Source organism: Mesocricetus auratus, unplaced genomic scaffold (assembly GCF_017639785.1).
Source record: "Mesocricetus auratus isolate SY011 unplaced genomic scaffold, BCM_Maur_2.0 Super-Scaffold_4256, whole genome shotgun sequence".
Lineage (NCBI taxonomy): Eukaryota > Metazoa > Chordata > Mammalia > Rodentia > Cricetidae > Mesocricetus > Mesocricetus auratus.
In genome coordinates, this window is record NW_024429182.1 from 33,087,182 (window position 1) to 33,102,760 (window position 15,579).

The 15,579-nt window shown below is 39.7% G+C and overlaps 1 long non-coding RNA gene across 1 annotated transcript; it reads left to right on the plus strand.

The window, feature by feature from the left end:
- Nucleotides 1-11,737: 11,737 nt before the first annotated feature.
- On the plus strand, nt 11,738-15,306 carry LOC121140474. Its single transcript, XR_005877323.1, has 2 exons — nt 11,738-11,990; nt 13,537-15,306. It is a non-coding gene; the product is annotated as an uncharacterized LOC121140474 (long non-coding RNA).
- The last annotated feature ends 273 nt before the right edge of the window (nt 15,307-15,579 follow it).

Below are 15,579 nucleotides of genomic sequence, written 5' to 3' on the forward strand. Positions count from 1 at the left end.
AGTTGTTTTCAAGACTATAGCTCTAAATAGAGCTTGAAGTCAGGGATGGTGATGCCTCCTGACGTTGCTTTGTTGAGCAGGGTTGTCTTGACTATTCTGGTTTTTTGTTTTTCCATATAAAGTTGAGAATTGTTCTTTCAAGGTCTGTGAAGAATTGTGCTGGGATTTTGATGGGGATTGCATTGAGTCTGTAGATTGCTTCTGGTAGAATTGCCATTTTTACTACATTGATCCTACCTATACAAGAGCATGGGAGATCATTCCATTTCCTGGTGTCTTCTTTAATTTCTTTCTTTAAAGACTTAAAATTCTTTCGATACAGGTCTTTCACTTGTTTGGTTAGCGTTACCCTCAGGTATTTTATATTGTTTGTGGCAATTGTAAAGGTGATGTTTCTCTGATTTCTTTCTCAGCCCTTTTATCATCTGTATATAGTAGGGCTACTGATTTTCTTGAGTTGATCTTGTATCCTGCCACTTTGCTAAAGGTGTTTATCAGCTGTAGGAGTTCCCTGGTAGAGTTTTTTGGGTCACTTATGTAAACTATCATATCATCTGCAAATAGTGAGAGTTTTACCTCTTCCTTTCCAATTTGTATCCCCTTGATCTCCTTTTGTTGTCTTATTGCCCTAGCTAGAACTTCCAGTACAATATTGAAGAGGTATGGGGAGAGAGGACAGCCTTGCCTTGTTCCTGATCTTAGAGGAATTGCCTTGAGTTTCTCTCCATTCAGTTTGATGTTGGATGTTGGTTTGCTGTATATAGCTTTTATGATGTTTAGGTATGTTCCTGTTATCCTGGATCTCTCCAAGACCTTTATCATGAAGGGGTGTTGGATTTTATCAAAGGCTTTTTCAGCATCTAGTAAGATGATCATGAGAGTTTTTGTTTCTCAATTTGTTTAGATGGTTGATTACATTGATGGATTTTCATATGTTGAGCCATCCCTGCATCCCTGGAATGAAGCCTACTTGATTGTGGTGAATGAGTTTTCTGATGTGTTCTTGGATTTGCTTTGCCAGTATTTTATTGAGTATTTTTACATCAATGTTCATGAGGGATATTGGTCTAAAGTTCTCTTTCTTAGTTGTGTCTTTGTGTGGCTTGGGTATATGGAAGCCTCATAAAAAGAGTTTGGCAATGACCCTTCTGCTTCTGTTGCATGGAATACTTTGAGGAGAATTGGTATAACCTGTTCTTTGCATTTCTGGTAAAATTCTGTACTGAAGCCATCTGGGCCTGGGCTTTTTTTGGTTGGAAGACTTTTGATGACTGCTTCTATTTCCTTAGGTGTTATAGGACTATTTAGATTGCTAATCTGTTCTTGACTTAATTTTGGTAAATGATATTTATCCAGAAAATTGTCCATTTCCTTTAAATTTTCAGATTTTGTGGAGTACAGCTTTTCAAAATATGGCCTGATGATTCTCTGGATTTCCTCACTGTCTGTTGTTATGTCTCCCTTTTCATTTCTGATTTTGTTAATTTGCATGTTCATACTCTGCCATTTGGCAAGTTTGGATAAAGACTTGTCTATCTTGTTGATTTTTCTCAAAGAACCAACTCTTTGTTACATTGATCCTTTGTATGGTTTTCCTAGTTTCTACTTTATTTATTTCAGCCCTCAATTTAATTATTTCTTGGCATCTGCTCCTCTGGGGGTGAGTTTGCTTCCTTTTGTTCTAGAGCTTTCAGTTGTGCTGTTAATTCTCTAGTGTGACTATTCTTCAGTTTCTTCATAGGGGCACTTAGTGCTATGAACTTTCCTCTTAGCACTGCTTTAAAAGTGTCTCATAAGTTTGGGTATGTTGTGTCTTCCTTCTCATTGAATTCTAGGAAGTCTTTAATTTCTTTTTTTATTTCTTCTTTGACCCAGGAGGGGTGCAATTGTGTATTATTCAATTTCCATTAGTTTGCAGGGTTTCTGTGATTTGTGTTATTGTTGAATTCCAACTTTAAGGCATGATGATCTAATAAGATACATGAAGTTATTCCAATTTTTTGTACCTGTTGGAGTTTTCTATGTTGCCAAATATGTGGTCAATTTTTTGAGAAGGTTCCATGTGGTGCTGAGAAGAAGTTATATTCTTTTGTATTTGGATGGAATGTTCTATAGATGTTTGTTAAACCCAATTGGGTCATAACATCTATTTGGTCCTTTTTATCCTTGTTAAGTTTCTGTCTTGTGGTCCTATCTAGTGCTGAGAGTGGGATATTGAAGTCTCCCATGACAAGTGTGTGAGGTTTTATATGTGCTTTGAGTTTTAGTAATGTTTCCTTTATGAACGTGGATGGCCTTGTATTTGGGGCATATATTGTCTCCTTCCCATCTGTTCTTGCAGTGGGTTCCAGAGGGATACCTCTTCCTCTCCTGGTGGGTGTGGGACTGGGGTTCCCTTCTGGTGGGTGTAGGCAACCTCACTGTTGTGGTAGCTCTCCACTTCCTGGTCTCGTGGGTGGAGAAACAGACAAGGATGCTAGGGTGCTTTGGATCCCAGTGGGATGGATTGGAGCCCCAGTGGTATACCCCAGGCACAGGAGTGTGACCTGGAGACAGGTCCTGATAGTCTTAGTCATGTGGGTGGAGCGGGAGACAAGGGTGCTGGGGTGAGTTTGCTCCTGCCTCTGGGATGGAAGCTGCAGTGGCAGTCCCCAAGCACCTGCAGCCGGTCTAGTCCTAGTTCTGTGGGTGGAGCAGGAAACTACAGTACCTTGGCTCCTGCCGCCTCCACCAGGTTGGAAGCCTCAGTGGCAGAGCCCAGGTCCAGGACTACTTTATATATTTTAATTAAAATAAAATCACATCACTTTCCCATTTCCCTTCATCCTTCAAGCACCTGCCAAGTGTCCTTCCCTCCGCCTTTTCAATGCCTCACACTCTAAAGTTGATAGTCCCTTTCTTCTTAATTATTATTATTGTTAAATGTATATGCCTATGCACATAAATACATAAATACAACTTGCTGAGTCCATTTTGGTTGTTTGTGTATATATGACTTTAGGGCTGATTATTCTGAATTGGGCAAGCAACTAGGGGCCCTTATCCCTGGGGGGAAGAGGAATCTCTCTCTCTCTCTCTCTCTCTCTCTCTCTCTCTCTCTCTCTCTCTCTCTGTCTCTCTCTCTCTCTCTGTCTCTGTCTCTCTCTCTCCCTCTCTCCCTCTCTCAGTAATCTTCAGTTGCCTGTAGTTCCTTTGAGATTTTCCCGTCTGTTACCATGTCTATTAATTTTGCCAGTGTTCTGGTCTTGTTTATGCAGCCATTTCTATGAGAAACTGTTTCACAGAAGGGGGTATCATATCCCATTGTGGATTTGATTGTCATTTCTTTGACCATTAGTACTGTTGAGGCTTTTCCGTATGCTTGCTGTTTATTTGAATATCTTCTCTTGAGAAATATCTACTTAGCTCATTTGCCTACTGTTTAATTGAATGTTTTCTTTTTTACTATTTAATATATGGCTTTGAGTTACTCATATATGCTGAATAACAATATGCTGTTGGATTCTAAATTGGAAATACTTTCACCCATTCTGTAGGCTGTCTTTTCACTGTGTTGACTGTTTCCTTTTTTTCAGAGATGCTTCTTAAACAGAATCTCCTCCACCCATTTTCACTTTGTCATGAGTGCTTTAGAGTCATAAAAAAGAAAACAAAAACCTTAACCAAGAACAATGTCCTAGCCGGGCGTTGTTGGTACACGCCTTTAATCCTAGCACTCAGGAGGCAGAGGCAGGCGGATCTCTGTAAGTTCGAGACCAGTCTGGACTACCAAGGGAGTTCCAGGACAGCCTCCAAAGCCACAGAGAAACCCTGTCTCGAAAAAACCAAAAAAAAAAAAAAAGAACAATGTCCTAGTATTTACCATATCATAGTTTTGAGTTTTGCGTTTAAGTTTTTGTTCATTTTGAGTCAGTTTTGTTCCTTAGGAATGGATATTTTTAAGAAACATGTAGACTCACCAGATGTAATGACACATTCCTAATAACCCCAGCAATCAGAAAGCCGAGGCAGGCAGATCTCTGAGAATTGGAGGCTAGCCTGATCTACGTGGTGATTTCCAGGCTATTCAGGGACACATAGTGTCACCCCTGTCTCAAAATAAGCATCTGACAGTTTTAAGTTCCTACCTGACTGTGAGGCACAGCCAGGACTGAGAAACACCAGTTCAGAAACTGACAGTTAGCAAAGCACTTCTGGGTGTGATTGCCTCTCACACTTCCCCATAAAAGATGGGACAGCAGGTTCTGTCCCCATTTTAAGGGAGCCCTGAGAGGATGACTGACCTGGCCATCTAGTAAATCTCAGAGCTGGAACTTAAATCTGCCTTCTGACTCAAATCCCAGGCTCTTTCTCCCCCGAGTATAGCAGAAGCCATCTGTAAATAGTGCTGTGTAGCTCTGCATAGCCATCTTCACGCCCTCTTCAGATATAGATTGCATTTCTTTTCCTGTCTTGCCTCAGCAGATCACTAAGCAGCAAAACTTGGGAACAGACCCCACTTTGCATTATTCACACAGGACTTAGCATATTTTTGTCTCTGCACAAGTTATTTTTTGAATGAATGAATAAATGAATGAAGCCATTGTTCCCACTGTTCACTGAAAATTCTTGTCCTGCTTTAATGGCTGTGCTGTCTGGTGACAGCTTCACTCAAATGTTGGTAATTAGGGCTGGTAAGATGGCTTAGTGGATTGAAGATACTTGCTGCCAAGGTGTGTGTGTGTGTGTGTGTGTGTGTGTGTGTGTGTGTGTGTGTGCACGTGTGTGTGTGTGCATTCACATGTACACACATACACACACAATTAAAAAGTATATTTTTAAAGGGAGAGTGGTAGTTTAACACTAAGAACACTTGAGCTCACACCTGGGACTAAGGTGCTGTCCTCTTCTTCTTCCCCCTGAACAATTTTAGACCTGGAAATGCACTGGGTGTTGGGATTTTTTAAAAGTAAGTAACGTTCTTTCTTCTTAGCAGTCTCCAAACTTTAGACTGTCATAAATAGTCTCATTAGAACAGCTTGCTTTCCCAGCAAGCCTGCAGATCTAAGTAGACAGAGGAGAGACGAAGAATCTTGCATTAAGTTAAACTAAGCATTTAATTAAAATTATGCTATTTTCTCTCCAGATGAACTTAATGACTTTCCCGAACTGGAAATGCCTGCTTCCCATCAGGCAACAGGTACTGTCTAGTCTCTTTCTCGCCGTACGACTGCAGGTTGTGCATCAAGATTTTTTCAACCTTGGCAGCATCAGTGTTTAGGTTTGTGGCATTTTTTCTGTGAGTGGGATTTGTCCTGTGCACTGTAGGAATTTAGAGGTGTCCCTGCTCTCCACGAAGAGCTTAGTCAATGCTTCTCAAAGTCTGTCCCCAGAACTCTACACAATCCTGTTTGAGGCCTTCGCTTAACCTATTTCTACATTTCTCTTCCACGGGATATTCCCAGTATAACCTCTCTGCCATTTATTTCCACTTACTGCAATACATGGGCTAACACATGTATCAAATATAGTTCTAGAACACTGGCAGTAGGATGGAGTCCTGAGAGTGGCCCATTCATTATCACTTAGCAAGGAGGACCACAATCCAGATTGAATATGGCATACACATGGTTCAAAGGGCAACATGGCTGCTGAGTTGCTAAGCAAGTCATTATCAGTGGGCTAGGGCGTCTGATGGAAATACTCTTGCCAGTGCAGTCAGTTGTTTGGGCATTTGAAAGTTTTCAATTATGTATTTTGTCCACATACTGTAATACCTGACAGACACCACCTAAGAGAAATGTTTGCATTGGCTCCTAGTTTATGGTGATGCAGTTCATGTGGTAGCTAATCTTGGTTGCCAGTGGGACTACATCTGGAAACAACTAAAACCCAAGCTTCTGAGCACTCCTATGAGGCCTTTTCTTAGTCAGATTATTTGAGGCAAAAAAGATACACCCTAAATCTGGGTCATGCCTTCTTGTGGCAGCCCACAGGAAAAGACATGGAAGAAGGAAGCTTTGTTTTTTGCCTGCTTGCCTTCACTCTCGATGACAAGTTCATCTATCCTGTTGCTGAGGCATCCCTTCTCTGGGATGGGAACCAGTGTTTTTGGGGTTCCAACTTAGACTGAAAATGAGCAGTCAGGAATCATTGAGAGCCAACCATCAAGGCCAGCCTCTCGGCAGCCTGCCTCCTTCAGCAGCTTCCTCCAACATGTTTACTAGCTGGTGACCAACTGTTCAAACACATGACCCCACAGGGATATTTCCTATTCAAACTCTGACAAGGAGATCTGTGCTTTTAAGGACAGTGGAGTTGGATGATTTCCTGCAGAAGATTAATGAGGATTTAGGTGCCTTTTAACAATAAAGACCTCACAGAAAGGCCAGCAGCACTTTTGTTTGTTTGCAAACAGACACCTACCTCCTGTAGGGAACAGGACAAGCTGAGGAGAATATACACTTAAAAGTCATGACTCTCGAGGCTTGCAAGTGTTCAACACTGTGGTCTGTTACAGTGAGGTCAGTGCTCTGGTTGAAAAAACTTAAGACTCTGAAATGTGAGATGGGGATGTGAAAAGATACTTCAATGGAAGTTCTGAGTACCCCAGTCAAAATCTAGATTCCCACTCCACCCCATGCAAGAAGACATGCAGTGTCTTCCTGTAACACAGGAAGTCCCCATCTTCCCTCCCCAGGCCACAGTTGCAGCATTGCCTCTCCTGGCCATGAGATCAATAACTAAGATTAAATCCCAACAGCATGCTGGGACTGACACTAGAGATTATCCTGGAGCAGACTTTTAAGAAATTTCCCAGAACACACTGTCTATCCCAGAGAAATGCTGAGAGACTGAGTTACAAGGATGCTGGACGAAGGTACTAAATGGGAAAAGTGAACATGTAAAGACATACTTAGGGCCACTTTCTCAAGGCATGGTTCTTAGCACCATGGTGTTATTGCCAAAGGCCAGGTAAAAGACATGTTATATGACTTTCCAAATGCCTTGGTTACCATAGCAGATGGTAAAAGATAATGAAAACAGTTGGAAAATACAATGAGAAACAGTTCAGATTCCTTGGAGTGAACAATATTCATTTCTAGTTTTATATCAAAGCTATGTTAGCTCGCCCACCCTCTGTCTTAATATAGTCCAAAGAGATCTGGGCCATCTGGACACCATACATAATGTCACATCAAACTTTACATCAATTAAACAAAGGTATGGTTGGAATGCTAGAAACCTTGATTGGAAGTGGGGCATGCAGCAAACCCTGCAAAGATTTCAGGATGGGTCACTTCAGTAACACTTCTAGGAATCATATGAGAATGGACAGGAATTAGTAACATTTTTGCATGCTGACACACATCCACAAAGGAAGTCACTGAACAATCGCTTCAGCCAGTTGTCATTAGTCACTCTTCAAAAGTGGGTATGAGGGATGTGTAGATGGAGTGACTACAGTGGCAGAGATGGGGATCCATCTATAGGTCCACACCATAAATATCTACTCAACCAAGACCAATCTAACTGCTACTCCCAGCAACTAAAAACTAATATAGGACACTTGATATGGCATTGTTTCCCAAAGAAACCAGTAGGTCTCTTGGTGGCTAGTTGATGATATTGGGCTCTACTTATTCTGAAGGGACCACAGGTTCCTTCTCATAGGTGAAAAGTCCTATTTCAAGTATGGATTTCCCTATTTCCCATTCACAGAGCCTCTAATATCAGTAACATCAGAATCTATCAGACTATGAAGTTCCTGGTTCTTGGGTGCAAAATCTACATAGCATAACCCACACACAGGACATATGCATCAGATCAAAGCAGGGACAGGGTGGGCCCATGCCTTGAGATTCAGAAGCCATATCATAGGCTATACCACCTAGAGACAGGCAGTCTGACAGAGCACTCTGATGGTCTACTGAAGACATAGCTGAAGCACTGGCTGAGAGATCAAAGTCTGAAAAAATGAAACACCGTCCTCCAGAATACAGAACAAATGGTATACTCCTCAAGACAATACATGTATCATGGATAGCAGTATGAATGGAGCCCATTACCATCATTTTCAGTGACCTTCTGAAAAAAAATGTGCTTCCCGTCTCACACTATGAGCTCTTCAAGGTGGAAATTCCATTTGCCCAGTCCAATAGGGGCACACTTGCCAAGAGATAGAGGAAGAGTTCATTGAATTATGGATGCTACCTAGACATTTTGGACTGGTTGTATCCAGGACCAACAGGTAAGAAGGAGAATCACAGTCATGGCCAAAACAGTTAATTCTGATCAATAGAAGTTAGGGTTGTGTTAGGGGATATTTTGATCATACTGGCACAACTAAGACTGGCAATAAAATTTACTTTGAAGCAGAGTTAGCTACTAGCTGACTAAAATTAGTCCTAGAGGTTTTAGAGGACTGAGGACATATAGAGAGATACAGGAAGTAGTAGGGTGGGCCTTAGAAAGATTTTTGGCCCTTTTGAATTGAGTAAGGAGAGAGAGAAGAGGCCACTGATCACTTTTCTACCACTTTTCTAATCATTCAGATTCTTACCCTGAGTTTTTAATTGATAAAGAATAATTACATAAAGGCTTGGGGCACAAAGCTATGACTCTGAGATTAAGAGTGTTATGCTCTACCATGGTCACTTGGTGGTTTATCATTGTTTAGGGGGATTGTTTCTAAGATGTTATTGGTCATAGTCAGGGAGAAATTAAACAAAGAAGATTTAGATTCAGGGATCTTGTTCTGAAAAGAAAAGGGGGGACATAGAAATGAAAGGATAAAACTAAAAAAACAACTAATCTTAAATATTTTACATTGGTATGGATTTTTGTATATACAAATTAAAGTTTATTTTTGCTATACTACTCTTGTTTAAGGTATTGTACCTATGCAGCTCATTTTAAAGTGTAATGTCAAATTGTAGTCCTTAAAGGCTATTATTACAAACTGTTTAAGATAATTAAGAAATGTAGGTTAGTTAGTAGTTAATCATCTATAACAATCAAATTTGCGGCCCTGTTTGGTACGTTCTCAAGGTCAAACACATAATTTAGAAAGATAAATGGTCTTCAAACGCTTCAGAGATGTACAGAATATGAAATGTAAGATTTTTTAATAGTATAAGTATTTTCTGGCAGTGAGGCATGTCTGCTCCTGGAAGCACCAATTAACTTCAAAAAAGGATGATGAGCATCAAAGAACTTCCATACAGAGTTGTTTTTATTGTGGCAAAGTTAGCCACTGAACAAAAAAAAACTGCCCTGGCCTTAATTGCTGACAGTATGCTGTCAAAACTAGACAAGCAGGAAAGTGACTGCTGAACTTTGCTAAGACAAAGTAAGTTAGTCCTTAAAATTTTCTGTTTCACAGAAAAGTCTTTCAGATATTCTAAGTCTGTAGGCTGAAGATGAATGCCTACAGGAAACTTAGGTGACTGTTCAGGCAGGCAAATGTCTCTGTAATTTCTATAATTTTGGAAGTTGTTTGCTCTGCGCTTCCTGTTTACTCAGATAATATATCCTTCTCAAGTCTCTAATGGGGTTGAAGACTAGATAGTTATTGTTACAGTTTTTCTTATTACCAAATTCAGAAAAAGAGGTATTGTTGGGAGATGTCATTCTGTAAATATATGTCCAGTTGGTTTGAATAAAGCACTGTTGGTCAATAGGGAAGCAGAATGGGTAGAACTAGGAGTTGAGGGGGACTCTGAGAAAGAGAGACACAGGCAGACATGATGTAGGCTGCCAGAGGACTAAGATGTCCAGACCAGTTCTCCCTTAAGAGAAATACTTAGATTAACAATTATGGGTTAAATATTTAAGTCAGAGCTAGCCAGTAAGAAACCAAGAAAATGGCCATCAGCTTCATAATTAATATAGCGTCCTGTGTGTTATTTGGGGGCTCAGACAGCTGGGCAGGGCCCAGGTGGCTGGCAGGAAGACAACACGTAACATATGGTGTCAGAAGTAATGGAGAAGTCCTGTGTATATGTAAATAAAGCACTGTTGGCCAATAGAGAAACAAGATAGGTGGAACTAGGAGTCTAGGAGGATTCTGGGAAATGTAGTGAAGGGAGTCGTCGCCATGTGATTCCCGGGAAGAGGGGACGCAAGTCTGTGTTCTCAGTAAGATAAGACCTTATAAAAATATATATTAGTAATTATGGGTCAATAATTAAGTCAGAACTAACCAATGAGAAATAATAGCAAGTGGCCAACAGCTTCGTAATTAATATAGCCTCCTGTGTGTTCATTTGGGACTGTCCTGGCTCTGGAACCAGTCTGGTGAGAAGACTGCACATTACATACGGTTATTAGGAGTGGGATCATGAATTTCCACATAGAATGACAAAAACTTAAAAGGAATTTTAGAAACAAAAGAACAGAGAGAAGCACAGCTTCTTGGTAGCAGCATTTTTCTCAGGTGGGCTCTGTTTTTCTAGAGACAAGCAGAGACTTCCACAATCAGTGCTGGCAGTAAACTTACGCCTGCCATCTTGGAAAGAGCAGTTTAAACAGATGTGGTTTTTAGCAGGTAAGACATGTGGCCAGAAAAACATAAAGATTTACAGTAAATTCAGATTCAGATGAAGAAAAGCCTCTAAAGGTTTACAGTGTGCTTAAAAATATACATAGGCTTAAGAGAGAAAAAGACACAGGATACTGGTAAAAGAAATAGAGAAGTCAGTTGTGGTGGCACACGCTGGTAGGATTTGCTGAAAGAGGCAAACAGATTTCCATAGAGAAACCCTGTCTCAGAGAAAAAAATAAATAAAAGTAAAAGAAATAGAGTAATAATAATAGATAAATTTAAAAGCCACGTAATGATGGAAAATACACAGAGAGTCTGTATACTGTATGCTATTGTGTTTTTCAGTTGTTCAATGGCTAAGGAAGGAACAACTGCTGAAATATACTTGATTATAAATGCTGCTAAATTAATCCAACTTATATATTTTAAAAATGCTTTGACTTCTAAATTTAAATATAAGAACAGGTTACTTGGGAAAAGAGATTCCATTTGTGTTTCCACAGAAAATGAAAAGCCATGGATTCCTTCCACATTTATATGGTTCAATGAAGCAAGACCTCCTGAAGCAATGTCCCAGATGATCCAGCATCTGAAACAGCTGAGATGATGCAGCCTTACAGACTACAAAAATAAGGAATTGGCCTGGTTTCTGAGTTTTGTGATGACCCCCATGGTATGGAAAGTGCCCCCTATCAGCAGGAAGCACTTTGGAATGAACAATGCCCAATTTCCCAAATATTGTTTATAAATTTTTGTTTTCATTTAAATGGGGCTTCTTGTAATTGGTTAATGATAACAACCAATCTCTTTTTAAAGATAAAAGGGGAATATGGTATGGAAATGAATACTTTGTATTGGTATGGATTTTCATTTATTGATACAAATTTAAAGTCAATTTTGTGATATGTATATTTCTCCTTTTGATTAAGTATTATGTTTATACTGATCTTTTAAAATATAATGTATAATTAAGTACAGATTATAGATAGTTACCTATAATAGTCAAAACTTATAGTTAGGTTAGCTAGGTATATATTTGAGATAGTTTTCAAAGACCTTCAGAAAATGGCATTTAAAATGGTTTAGGGTTTTTCTTGACAATGAGAAATGTCTGCTCCTGGCACATCAATTACGTCTGAAAGGAAGATGGGCATCGAAGAAATCTTGCTTTCAACATTGCAAGATTAGCCATTTGGGCAAGAAACTGCTCTTGCCTAGACTGTGTAACTGTTGCTATATAATCTGGACATGCAGGACCCATAGAAAAGTGACTACTAAATTTTGACAGTCCTTCAGGGTTCCTGCTTCATGGAAGAGTCTACTGGACTTTCTGCAGGACTCAGAAAAATAATCGACAAACTACCAATATAGATGGACAGTTTAAAATTTCCTGCTTTGCTGAGAAGTCTGCCAGACACTGTAGTATATGGGCTGAAGCCCCAACATTACAGAGGAGACTGTCCAGGTAGCAAGATGTCTCTGTCAGTTCTAGTATTTATATATTATCCTTCTGTGGTCTTTGATGGAGTTGAAGACAGATAGCTATAATTATAGTTTTCCTTAGTTATGATAAAAGATAAACTACATATAAGACTTTAGACTCACACAGGTATGATAGATAATAAAATATTTTCTTTAAATCTTACTAAATGTTATTGACAAAATATTGTAACTATAGTTCTTACTTGATAACTGTTCTATTATATAATTTGACTATGTTAAAGTTAAAACCTTTTATGTTAGACAGAAAAGAGATGTTGGGAGATGTCATTCTGTAAATATGTGTCTGATTGGTTTGAATAAAGCACTGTTGGCCAATAGGAAAGCAAGATGGGTAGGACTAGGAGTCGAGGGGGATTCTGGGAAAGAGAGACACAAGCAAACACAATGTAGGCCACCAGAAGAGGTCAGGACCCTTTTCTCCAGTAAAAGAAGTACTTAGATTAACAATTATGGGTTAAATACTTAAGTCAGAGCTAGCCAGTAAGAAACCAAGCAAACGACCAACAGCTTCATAATTAATATAGCGTCTTGTGTGTTATTTGGGGACTCAGACAACTCGGCAGGACCCAGGTGGCTGGCAGAAAGACAACACAAGGTATAAAGTGTATAATATTGAGAGACATAAAAGCTCAAATTGTTTATCTAAGAAAATGTTTTGAAGTCTAAAAAGATAGTTTGGGGTTTGTAATACAAGTTAGGATAGAAAGTAAGTTAGGTAAAAATTTTAGACTCACCAAGATAGGATGGATAATGAGGTATTTTCTCTGGATTTGTCAAATGCAAATGGACAGGACATCATAAACATAATTCTTACTTGATAATTGTTCTTATTGTATAGAGTTTTACTGTATTAGAGTTAAACCTTCCTTTTTATTTGGACAAAGAAAGTGTTATTGTGGGCCATTTTTATCACACCCTGACACACCCGAGACTGCCAATAAAGTTTGCTTTGAATCAGAGGGCAAAGCTAGCTACTAGCTTACTAAAATTACCCAGATGTTTTAGAAGACCAAGGGCATATATATCTATATAGGAAGTAATAGCGTAGGGCTTAGAAAGATTTTTGGCCTTTTTGGATTGAGGAAGGAGAGAGATAAGGCCACTGGTCACTTCTCTGCCACTTCTCTGATCATTCAGGTTCTTAACCTGATGTCTGACTCCAGAGTTTTTAATTGATAAAGAATAATTAGATAAATGCTTCAAGGGTACTTCTACACAATAGAGACAAGGAGAAGATGAAGTATCCAGGAGACCCACTTAGATGCCTTTCAGGGTTCTTTAGCCCCCACTGAAACTGTACACATGTATCTTTAATGTACACAAAGCTTTAGGAAAATGTGGTTACAAACAGCACCAGTGACTATGTAAGGCCATCATCAGAACCTTGTTAGTAGAAAAGGGTAAGATGAGTTCCAATGGGAAATAGAAGGGAAGCCCTTGGGAAGCCCTGTTGCAGCCTGATAAAAGTTTGTCCCACAGATCTCTTTCTTCTAACTTTTCTTTGGAAGGACACTGGAGACATTGGAGAAGCTACCCCACAGCATACGGAGATAGATTTCGTGAAGGCTGGATTCTTGTTACCATGCGAGTGAACTGTTCCAAGCACTTCTCAAGGAAGAGCCTATGATGAAAGGCGCCATGACTTCAGGAGCCATACCAGTATGAATGCTACAGTTATGTCCTTCCTAGCTCTTATTAGTAATGGCTGAGAGCAGAACCACACTAGAGCCCAGGTGTTCCTACCCTAAGGGCCTTCTTCCACACTAAATCTCTCCTTCGGACCTCCTTCCCTGTTGCCTGGCTAAGACTTTATTAGAGCTTTTATTATTTGAAGGCCTCTTACCATAACCGCTCCTTTGTTTCTCCTTTCATAGCTGTTGGGTCTAAATCTCTCCTCAACTGATCCCATTCTCCTACTCTCCTTCTTTCATGGATTTTTCTCACACTAAATCTCTTGGCCCTTTAATTCTAACTTGACATCTGCATCCTGGTGACAGAATGAGTAGATCTTCCCCCTTCATTATAAAAAGAAGTGCTACGTGGAATAAGTGGAGTTAGGTCATTATTCTAAGATCCAAAACAATTTTGTCATTTTTAAAAGGTAAAATTATGATAATCAGATAATTATTTGTTGGGGCTGGAGAGATGTCTTGCCTTCACAGTTAAGAGCACTTGATTTTCTCCCAGAGAACCTGAGTTTATTTTCCACCTAAGTCAGGCGGCTCACAACTGCCTGTAACTCCAGCTCCCAGGGATCAGGGGCCCTATTCTGGACTCCTAAGCCTCCCACACATAGGTGGTGTCCACACACAGAAACACACATAGGTAAAAATAAGTCTTTAAAAAGGAAAAAGGTTTATGTTATTATTTTTTCTCTTTATTTAAATTAGAAACAAGCTTGCTTCATGTGTCAATCCCAGCTCCCTCTCCTTCTCCCTCCTCCCCCAAACCAGCGCCCCCAACCCCCTATCTGATCCCTACTCAGCTCTCAAGGGAGAGTGAGGTCCTTCATGGGGGAATCTCCAAAGTCTGTCATATCATTCTGGGCAGGGCCTAAGCCCTTCCCCATGTGTTCAGAGTGAGAGAGCACCCCTCCATGTGGATTGGGCTCCCAAAGTTCATTTAGATGCCAGGGATAAATACTGATCTAGTACTGGAGGCCCCAAAGCTTGCCAAGGCCTCCTTACTGACACCAACGTTCAGAGGGTCTGGATCTATCTGGGGTCCATGAGCTACATCTTGTTCATATTCTTTGAAGTCACAAGTTTCTTCTTTTCTCATGTAATAAATATATGGTTAGTCACTGTATCTTTATTGCTCATAAGTTAAAGATGTTATGATAAAACTATTCAGTGCTTTGTAAATGAAATAGCTCTCATCAAGCACAATAGCAAAAGCTAAAAGTGTACACTACAAACCTCATTGTTGTCTCTGTTCTGGTTAAGAACTGCTGTATGCAGCTAAGGTACAAAATTAGGTACAACACCATAGAGCAGTGCACGCGTGCTGTGTGTGATTGTAGGCTTTAAGTGGTGCTGATGTCTATCTTATTTTCCTATCACATGCTGATGTGACATTTCATTAAGGGTGGCACTTAGTACAACCTTCAGATCAGCCTTTACCCTGGGCACATAGTTTTTCTTCCTTCTCCAAAACATGTCACATACACACACAAGAACAAGGTTAATTTCCTGTTTACTGAACAAGCAGAACATAATAATTAGTGTTTAGACTGTAGTAGCTCACATTTTAATAAACTGATGATATGGAGAAACAAAGCATCTTATTCTAAAGCAGTTCTTTCTTCCTAGAGGAAAATACAATGATGATGGCTCTATTTCAATGGCTTTATTACCCTAATAGATTCTGAAATTTTCTTTTATACTTTACATCAACATGCCCTTTATCCCTGCTTATACAACTGGGAAACAGAAAATCCAAATTAGTTAAAAACATGTTAGTTAGAATTTTTAAAAACTTAGAGAAAGGAAGATTGTTGGGGAAGTCCTGTTATTTGACTGTTATTTGTCAATAAAGTACTGTTGAGCCTA